We start from the raw sequence: 10,696 nt of genomic DNA on the forward strand, positions 1-10,696 counted from the left end.
TCTAAAAGCAACAGTGTACCTCTAATGGTCTATATATAATTGTTCAGATTTCTATATTCAAAGAATAACACAAACTTAAGAAATATTCCCTAGATCTCCTAGGTAGCATCTCTCTGTTGATACATTTTTCACTTAGACAATCCTATAAATAAAATTTATATATACACACATTTAATATTCAGAAAAGAAAAGCCTCATGTCGGAACCTATAAAACAGAATATCCAATACCAGCACTCTATTGGGTGCTCCGTACCTTTTTTTAAAAGCCATAATGTTTAATACATGAAGAATATGTAAAACACAGTAAACCATCATCTCTATTTTTAAGCATTCCTTCCTTTTATATAAAAGTTTAGGGACATCAAGATTTATGGGAGAAATGAAGATTTTCTCTGGTTGGAGCACTGGAATATAATTTCCTTCACATGAACCACTTTAACTCAAAGTCCCCATTTAAACCTTGCCGACTTAGAGATTTAAGCTCAAGTATCCAGCTCATTTCCACCTCCGCTAACGATACCTCAATATTCTTTTTTGCGCCAATTCCCTTTCACCTGCTCAATAACTTACTATGTCATTGATGGAACAATGATGCACCTGTTTGAAGTGTGCCGAAATGCAGTGGCTTTCCAATCCATTTTTTATGTTGCAGAAATGTTCCCCCAAGTGGTCATGCAGAGGTGGTAGAACTCATTTATCTATGCCACCTAATTAACCCCCTCCCCCCATTAGGCAGAGACAGGGCCAGTGGTAGAGTTTTTGGCACCCCCTGCAAACTAGAATGCTTTTCTGTGCAGGGCCAATGTGGAGGTTAAAATGCTCCACCTCACCATTAGAGGTGGTGGAACTCAGTTCCACCCCGGTCCCCCTCACTTAAACCCCTGCATGTAGATTATTTTAAGTAGCACTTGGAAAGTGACACCATTAAAACAACAGACTGAGATTTACAGTGATGGAGACACTTGAACTGACAATCGCATGGCACATTGTGTTTCTCTAAACCAGTCAGGCTACCAAACTGTAGGGAGAGACAGAGATAAAGCAGTAAGCATGCTTTGATGATAGAAAATGATCTTTTTCTTTGTGAGACCAATACCTAATTTGATGGAAAGTGTTTAAGAATTGGAGACAATCGCTTGCTTGTGACAAGCGATTGTCAGTTCAAGTGTCCCCATGACTATATCCCAGTGTGTGGTTTATTACACTTTCAATGGGAAATTAGACATACTGTATGTATTTATTGACATCACTGTCATTACTGTATTCTCTCTTATGTGACTGTATTCTCTCTTGTGTCTATGAATCTTACATTACATTGCATACTAATAGGGTAATGCAACCTTACTAAATCTGCCAAGCTGTATCTATTCTATTATGAGGTATAAGTTTACAAATTCCATGTTCATTTGATGGAAAATACTGTTTTGTTTTTAGCTGGTTGCAAATTTAAATTCATACAACTGAACACAAACCGTAAGGGTGATTTTGCTGCAATAAAATTTTACATACTGTACTGTATACACTGTGTTTGTATCAACGTGTTTGATACTGTACATTTATTTATGTATTTTTCCTTCCTAAAAGTTAAATGAGACAATTGAGATATTGAATTACAGGCACTATTTCTGACAGGGAAAATAGCGCCCGCCGCCTAGACATTGCTTCCATTTCTTTTTTGATTCATGAGAGAACCGAGTGCCACACCTGCTCACCCTATATATATATATATATATTTGCACATTTAACCTTGACAAAGGGGTGTCATATACCCCAAAACGTTGGAAGCTTTTTTGCTGAAAAAATATTTTTTCAAAAAATTCCCAGAGTGCCGCTGTTGTCTTTCCACCATTCTGTACTTCTGTTCCGGAAGGCACCTGGGTCACGTATGCTGCTGGAGGAGTGCCAGGCCTACACCTCTACCTCTATATATATATATATATATATATATATATAAATTTAAGTAAAACAATTTTTTTATTATTAAAACATAAATATGCTAAATATAGAAAAATACTGTGCATTTATAAGTATGTTTTAAGAATAATTACATGTCTGTTTGTGAAAAAATCATCTATGAGATTTTTCACATATGTGAATTAATGAATCAGAAATATAATCAGAGCAGAATTGAAATAATGGTATTTATAGATAGAAATGCAGTGTACTAAAATATGTTTTGTGTTTTACTTTTGAAAGATCTACAGAGGGAAGTGCTATCACAACTACATATGATAATTCTATCATATTTAACTCATGGGAAGAACTACTAATAACACTTACATATAGACAGATGGAGGCCCAGAAGGTAACTCAAAGTTGAAACACAGTACAAAACATTGAAATGCTGCTGATTTAATTTATGAAATTAAATTATGTTTATTGAAAATGTCATTCTGGCTCACAATTCTCCTTCTATTCTCTTCAAGAGAAAATGGTTTATTTGCAGCTCCGTAACCAGTTAGTTAACCTTTGTCCTATGATTGTGCATTGAGTTGTTATGAGGCTGACAGCTTCTGAATCCAAAGCACTAGCAGCTCTTTGTCACACGGAGGCAAAGAATGATCCTCAGACCAACAACATTTAAAGAAGAGGCAAAATGACTAAATTATGTAATTACATCTAACCTTGAACCCTTAAACAGTGCACAGTCAATTTTAACATAGATTCTGTAAATAGAGGTAGTCAACACACTACAATGAGATTGTAGTACAGAAAGGCATTAACAGTTATAGTGCACAGAAAGCTTCATATTGATTCCTACATAGACACAATCAATACTGTTAAAGCTTTTTACAGTATATCACAATATAAATTCTACAGATTTGCTTAGTTTAGGCTAAGAAATGCCTTAACAAATGTCAAGAATTTCCTTTCTCCCCAGTAAGACATAAGTCATAGCCAGACATGGTCAGTTATTATCTTTCAAAATGTATTGTATGACTTGATTGTGTGTGCGTGTGTGTATATATATATATATATATATCTACACCGTATATACTCGATATAAAAAAATTATTGACTCAAGTGGGACCCTCACTCGAGTATAAGCCGAGGGGGGCTTTTTCAGCATAAAAAATGTTCTGAAAAAGTAGGCTTATACTCGAGTATATATGGTACATATATATATATATATATATGGTACATATATATATATATATATATATATATATATATATATATAGCTCCAATCGTGCCTGGCACTCCGCTGTCGACAATAGTATACCACCTGGTGCCTTCCTCTCTGGACTGGATCGTCCCTGTACAGCGTGGATTGATCAGGCCGCACTCAAGGATTTTTCAATTTGCAAACAAAAAGTGTTTATTCCTCCGACATGTTTCGGGCTATTGCCCGTCCTCAGGGATCAAACTTACACATACAGTGATTGAAATATATAGCAGTGTTCTACAAAAAAGCACACACCTCCTCCCGATGCAATTTCCTGTAATCAAGCACTTACCTGCGGTCACCTCGCCAGGCTCTTTCCCGCCATCATCCCCTCACCATGCTTACACAGGAGACGCCGATTCCAGGGACACCTTCACTTCCGGCCTCCCACTCTGACCTGCCCCCTGCGTTCCACATAGTGATATGGACTTCTGGGTTCCAAGCCTCGCTCTCGGTGCCGCTGTCAGTGCATTGCACAAGAAAAATATCTAAAAAACACACAAAAAAATGCATAAATATACACTTTTAAATACTTATAAAAACTAGTGCACAATAAGTGGCTTGATACAAGCCATGTAAGAGGTCTATAAGAGACCAGTATAATTAGCGTGAAATACATAGGAAAAAAACATATTAAACATACAGGATTTAAAAACAGTACAGGCATAACAACCCGAACGGGTCTGAAACCTGCAGCAGGAGAAGGAGGTGGATGCGGCGCAGTGGGCAGACCAAGAGGCAAAACAGGCCGCAAAGGCAGTAAAAGACCTTGTATTCAACCTGTCAAAGACACCTCTTAGCGATCAGGAGATATCGGTCTTGTCAAAAGGACTCACCTTCATCCCAAGCCATCTTCCAAATAAATTTGAGTGGAGGGTGGACTGCTATAAATTTAGTCGAGCTTTACGGCTTAAAGAGTTCTTCCATGATAAACCTGCCAACCAACCAAGGAGTGAGGACATTCCCACCTAATTACGTAAGTTACAGCCCCGATCAAAATTTGATCCACAGGTGACCAACCCTTCTATTAAGACCTTTTCCCGTATGGAAGCAACAGGGGATAACCATAAATTGGACCCCAGATTCATTGCAAATTTATCTAAAATGGAAAAGAGTGCTTTGCAAGATTTACAGAATAGAACGGATCTCATTATCCGGAAAGCAGATAAAGGGGGTTCTGCGGTAGTGCAGGATCTGCCAGACTATTTGCAGGAATGTCAGCGACAATTGATGGACACTGTTGTCTACGAGCTCCTGCAATCAGATCCGACAGGACTGTAAAAAATGTGAGCTAGATAATTTGGTGCAGTCTGCAGTTACCAATATGATAATTTCTAAGGAGTTGGGCATGGCACTTGTAACAGACTTTCCCATAATCCCCATGTTCTACACGCTGCCGAAAGTGCATAAAAAGATGGAGAGGCCTCCTGGCAGACCTATTATCTCTGCCAGGGGGTCTCTCTATCAACCAATATCTACTTATCTTGATGCACTCCTTAACCCATGTGTACAATTAACCCGTTCTTATCTTAAGAACACTAATATGTTGTTGGAGAAACTTGAAACTTTGGGGGATTTACCAACAAATGTTATCATGCGTAGTGTTGATGTTGTCGGGTTATACACCTGCATCCCACATCAAGAAGGGATGCAGGCAGTTAAAAATCTCATTGGATCTAGCCCAGCATACCAGGGCCCAGATAAAAGCTTTTTTCTGGATCTCCTGGAGCTGATATTAAATAGGATTTTTTTTCTATTGTAATGGTCAAATGTACAGGCAGCGACAGGGCGTGGTGATGGGGTCCAATGTGACCCCATCGTACGCCAATACATACATGGACACCATAGATCAAAAACTCATCGACCAGACGTCATATGTTGAGATGGTATTATTATATATTCGATACATAGACGACCTGCTCATCTTTTGGATGGGCAGTGAGGAGGAGTTAGTGGCCATTTTGGATGTTCACAACAACAGCGAGTGCCCAGCTAAACTCACTTATAATCTAAGTAGGGAGGCCATTAACTATCTAGATGTAAAGATCAGTATAAAAAACAGTAAGATCAATACGTCCTTGTTTGTAAAAGAAACAGACCGCAACACAATATTGAGGCAGGAAAGCTGCCATCCCAGATCACTACGCTATGGCCTCCCCTACTCCCAAATGTTGCGGGTGAGGAGGATAACTAGCGAAGAAGAACAGGTAAAAATTGATCTGGACCATATGCAGGCCAAATTTGAACAGAGAGGGTACAAATGTGAAGAGTTAGTCAAAATCAAACAAAAAGTGCTTAACATGCCTAGAAATGAATTATTACATGCAGCAACTAAAAAAGACAAGCTACTAGAAAAACGCATTCCCTGGGTAACAAAGCATGCGGATGGTAGTAAAGAAATAACAAAACATGTCAAAAAGCTCTGGCCTATGGTTGCCACAGATAAAGATCTGAAAAGTTTGCAGGGATCCAGTATTATGCCCGCATACAAAAAAGGTAAAAACTTGGCGGATCTTTTGGTAAAAGTTGATGTGACTAACCTGGATAAAAAAGCAGCTCCGGCCCATTTTTTAACAAGGCCCAAGGGCTGTTATAGGTGTGTTGGGTGTACTACATGCAGCTCGATGTTGGTGGGGAACACCATAAGCCACCCACACACAGGCCGCAAGCTGCAGATTAAGCATCCAGTAACTTGCTCCACCAGGTTCGTTGTATAAGTTCTGTCTTGCCCATGTGGATTGTACTATATGGGCAAGACAGAATGCCAATTTAAAGAACGAATGGCGAATCATCGTTATGCCATTAGACAGGCCTTGAGCTCTGGCAATAGTGACCAACCAGTGGCAAGACACTGTATTCTGAGGAAACATAGTATTGCCAACATCAGAGCTAAAATTGTGGATCATATCCCCCCTAGTATTAGAGGGGGCAATAGGTGTAGGATGCTCCTGCAGGCCGAAGCAAGGTGGATTTTTAGGCTTGACACCATAGCACCTAGAGGATTGAACGAGCAGCATGGTATGCAAAATTTTATGTAATATTTTATGGATATAATCCAGGGGGTGTAGTCTGTCGCTAACAGTTTGATGGCAGACACAACTTCTGGACTTAAAATATGGTATTTATTGATATATTCCTTTAGGCAAGCTGGGAACCACTCAAGGGGTTTATTATAAGTTAAAATATAAACAGTGATTTAGTAATATACAGTAACATGATCTAACCCCTGAACTGTTTTTAAATCCTGTATGTTTAATATGTTTTTTTCCTATGTATTTCACGCTAATTATACTGGTCTCTTATAGACCTCTTACATGGCTTGTATCAAGCCTCTTATTGTGCACTAGCTTTTATAAGTATTTAAAAGTGTATATTTATGCATTTTTTGTGTGTTTTTTAGATATTTTTCTTGTGCAATGCATTGACAGCGGCACCAAGAGCGAGGCTTGGAACCCGGAAGTTCATATCACTATGTGGAACGCAGGCGGCAGGTCAGAGGGGAGGCCGGAAGTGAAGGTGTCCCTGGACTCGGCGTCTCCTGTGTAAGCATGGTGAGGGGATGACGGCGGGAAAGAGCCTGGCGAGGTGACCGCAGGTAAGTGCTTGATTACAGGAAATTGCATCGGGAAGGGGTGTGTGCTTTTTTGTAGAACACTGCTATATATTTCAATCACTGTGTGTGTAAGTTTGATCCCTGAGGACGGGCAATAGCCCAAAATATGTAGGAGGAATAAACACTTTTTGTTTGCAAATTGAAAAATCCTTGAGTGATGCCTGATCAATCCACGCTATATATATATATATATATATATATATATATATATATATATATAGATAGATAGATAGATAGATAGATAGATAGATAGATAGATAAAAGAAGAAAAGAAGACTGGCACTCCAAGGTCTTTTTAAAGTGTGTATTAGAAAAACATGGCATAAACCACCAACATTTCGGGGCAGCGCCCATTTGTCAAGGTGTAGGTGAGAACGGTTCTCACCTACAAATTGACAAAGGGGTGCTGCCCCAAAACGTTGGTGGTTTATGCCATGTTTTTCTAATACATGCTTTGAAAAGACCTTGGAGTGCCAGTCTTCTTTTCTTCTTGTACTCAATGTCAGGACGGGCACCCAGGGCCATCCACCTATAGGAGCGAGTGCGGGCCGCTACACGCTATATATATATATATATATACTGTCCATGGTCCGGAACTACCCCTCTCCAACTGCACATTGATCTGCGCCCGGGTGCCCCTCCAGAGGGAACTCCGTCCCACCACATAGACTCCTCCAACAAAAATATGTCACTCCGGGTCTTAGCAGGTGTAAAGCAGTTTTTTTACTGTGCCTACGGCGTTTCAGGATTATGTTTTGAAGACGGGTTAATCCCGAAATGCCGTAGGCACAGTAAATAAACTGCTTTACACCTGCTAAGACCCGGAGTGACATCTTTTTGTTGGAGGAGTCTTTATATATATATATATATATGGGGAGGGAAAGAAAGGATGTATGGCGCCACTTGTGTACTTTAGACTGTACAGATAATCTGGTAAGAAATTAATGTATACTGGTACCCTTTTATAGAAAAGGGATGTCAGCTAGCCTCTAAAAATGGGCACCTTGGTGAGGGGTGTCACAGAAAACAATTACAATGGGTTGGATAGAGGTAAGCGACAATAAATACCTGTATATTGCACGAAAAGCTTTTTATAATAAAAAAGTTTTATTTAACATATAGAAAAGTGCACAATAGCACTAAAAAATGGAGCACAGACAAAAGTACAATTAATATAGAAAAAACACCAAAGTAAAAAAATGCGAATTATTTTAAAAAAGGCCTACATATGATGTCGCTAAAAATGGGGAGGTAAAAATATTTTAGGAGGTTTAAAAGTAAAGGACTTATCTTAGTAGAGGAGTCAGCAGGCAGTACCCAACGCGTTTCGTCTAGGAGACTTCTTCAAGGGGTGAGGGAGAGATGTGTCTAGGGCTCTATTTATACCCAGTATGCCTAATGCACCTGGTTATGAGGTCACATCCTGTGGGATGTGTCCTCCGTTTTTACCTACAAGGTTTTATACATATTTTTCCTCTATAGGTAGGATGGTTAAGGGGCTTAATGTTAGCTGACTTCTATTGCTAAAGAAACGCAGGAAAAACACCATTAAGAGATGAGAAAACAATACATTTATAAGCAGGGGATGCGCGTCCCCACTTCCGGTTTGCGGACGTCACTTCCGCCCCGCTTCCTGTATACGTGTAGTTCAGTTTAGATAGGACGACTTCCGCCCTTCCTAGGCGGAAGTATCGCGCTGCCACACTTCCGTTTTGTAGCGCTTTGCGGGGGTTGGCTGTGGCGGCTGTCCATCATATTCAGGATTGCGATTTCAAGCTGACTTGGCTCTAGCATAATTTTTGACTCTGTTCGGCGGCCATTTTGTCTGGGACCTTTGTGGACTTTTATATTGAGAACGGCCATCTTTGTGGATCCCAGTGCATAAATTGGAACTTGCTTGTATTTATTTCATGACGATTTCGTGCGGAACATGGGGATATAAAATACATTATATTAGTATTTGCACATTTGCATGTTTATACGTGTTAACCACGTGACAGTAATAATAAATATATATCTACAGTGAGTTTTAAAAAATTTATATCAGATATAGCAGCAATAATCAAATGGGATGAAAAATATATATATATATATATATATATATATATATATATTTTGGGATGAACATTATAATAATTCTTGAGGTAGAGAGTTGTATGTCAGTACAAAACGAACTAGCAGCATAATTTTTTAGTAGCAGCATAATTATTATGAGATAAAAAACAAAGGTGAACTCTGTATAGCAGTACAGATAATAAAGATTATAATAATGAAAAGAGAAAGAAGGACAGGTTAAATACATAAATAGTGTATATACTATAGTGATGCAGCATAATTTTTTAGTAGCAGCATAATTATTATGAGATAAAAAACAAAGGTGAACTCTGTATAGCAGTACAGATAATAAAGATTATAATAATGAAAAGAGAAAGAAGGACAGGTTAAATACATAAATAGTGTATATACTATAGTGATGAGGCATATATAAGTGGAAAAATAATTTTTATTTTTATTTGGTGTAAGTGACATGGTGGTTATAGTAATTACAATAAGTGTCTATATAGGACTTTTGCTAACATATATTTGAGGCGAAAGGTGGTTAGGTGATAGGTGACAGACAGACAGATGAGGTTTGTAGAGAGTAAATGAGAGGGTGAATGTGTCCAAGGGTGTGTGAACTGAGCTTTGGTATTTTTTGAGGTTGTCCTTTTCACGAGGTTGTTTGCGTTTTTCATTACAGAACCTGTTCTTCTCAGGTAGTCTCCTGTCCCGATACTGGACAGGCCCAAACACTGCTTGGCTGCCAAGATCGGACGAGATTGGGCATTGCCAGTGTGGTATGACTGTAATGTTTTTCTTCTTCCTCTCGGACCTGAATACCTCTGGGACCCGAGTACCTATTTGCTCAGAAAGTGTGTATGAATAAAGGGGATACAAGGAGATAAACATAAGAAGAAGAGAGATTAAGGGGGAGGGGGGGAGGGGTGAGGAGGTGCATTTATGTGGAAAACATAGGGAGATCGGGTTCCTCTCGCAGGAGGGTTACAGGACCTTTACAGGAACGGAGCGATTTCATATCCCTCATTTAAACCACTCGGATGTAGTTGTTCCAACTCCAGACACTACATCCGAGTGGTTTAAATGAGGGATATGAAATCGCTCCGTTCCTGTAAAGGTCCTGTAACCCTCCTGCGAGAGGAACCCGATCTCCCTATGTTTTCCACATAAATGCACCTCCTCACCCCTCCCCCCCTCCCCCTTAATCTCTCTTCTTCTTATGTTTATCTCCTTGTATCCCCTTTATTCATACACACTTTCTGAGCAAATAGGTACTCGGGTCCCAGAGGTATTCAGGTCCGAGAGGAAGAAGAAAAACATTACAGTCATACCACACTGGCAATGCCCAATCTCGTCCGATCTTGGCAGCCAAGCAGTGTTTGGGCCTGTCCAGTATCGGGACAGGAGACTACCTGAGAAGAACAGGTTCTGTAATGAAAAACGCAAACAACCTCGTGAAAAGGACAACCTCAAAAAATACCAAAGCTCAGTTCACACACCCTTGGACACATTCACCCTCTCATTTACTCTCTACAAACCTCATCTGTCTGTCTGTCACCTATCACCTAACCACCTTTCGCCTCAAATATATGTTAGCAAAAGTCCTATATAGACACTTATTGTAATTACTATAACCACCATGTCACTTACACCAAATAAAAATAAAAATTATTTTTCCACTTATATATGCCTCATCACTATAGTATATACACTATTTATGTATTTAACCTGTCCTTCTTTCTCTTTTCATTATTATAATCTTTATTATCTGTACTGCTATACAGAGTTCACCTTTGTTTTTTATCTCATAATAATTATGCTGCTACTAAAAAATTATGCTGCATCACTATAGTATATA

The 10,696-nt window shown here is 39.1% G+C and overlaps 2 pseudogenes; one reads left to right on the forward strand and one right to left on the reverse strand.

Annotated features, from left to right (window-relative positions):
- Positions 1-9,511: 9,511 nt before the first annotated feature.
- On the reverse strand, positions 9,512-9,631 carry LOC146061936 (5S ribosomal RNA; annotated as a pseudogene).
- A 524-nt stretch (positions 9,632-10,155) lies between these two features.
- Positions 10,156-10,275, forward strand: LOC146061937 (5S ribosomal RNA; annotated as a pseudogene).
- The last annotated feature ends 421 nt before the right edge of the window (positions 10,276-10,696 follow it).

Source organism: Crinia signifera, chromosome 2 (assembly GCF_055691185.1).
Source record: "Crinia signifera chromosome 2, ASM5569118v1, whole genome shotgun sequence".
Classification (NCBI taxonomy): domain Eukaryota; kingdom Metazoa; phylum Chordata; class Amphibia; order Anura; family Myobatrachidae; genus Crinia; species Crinia signifera.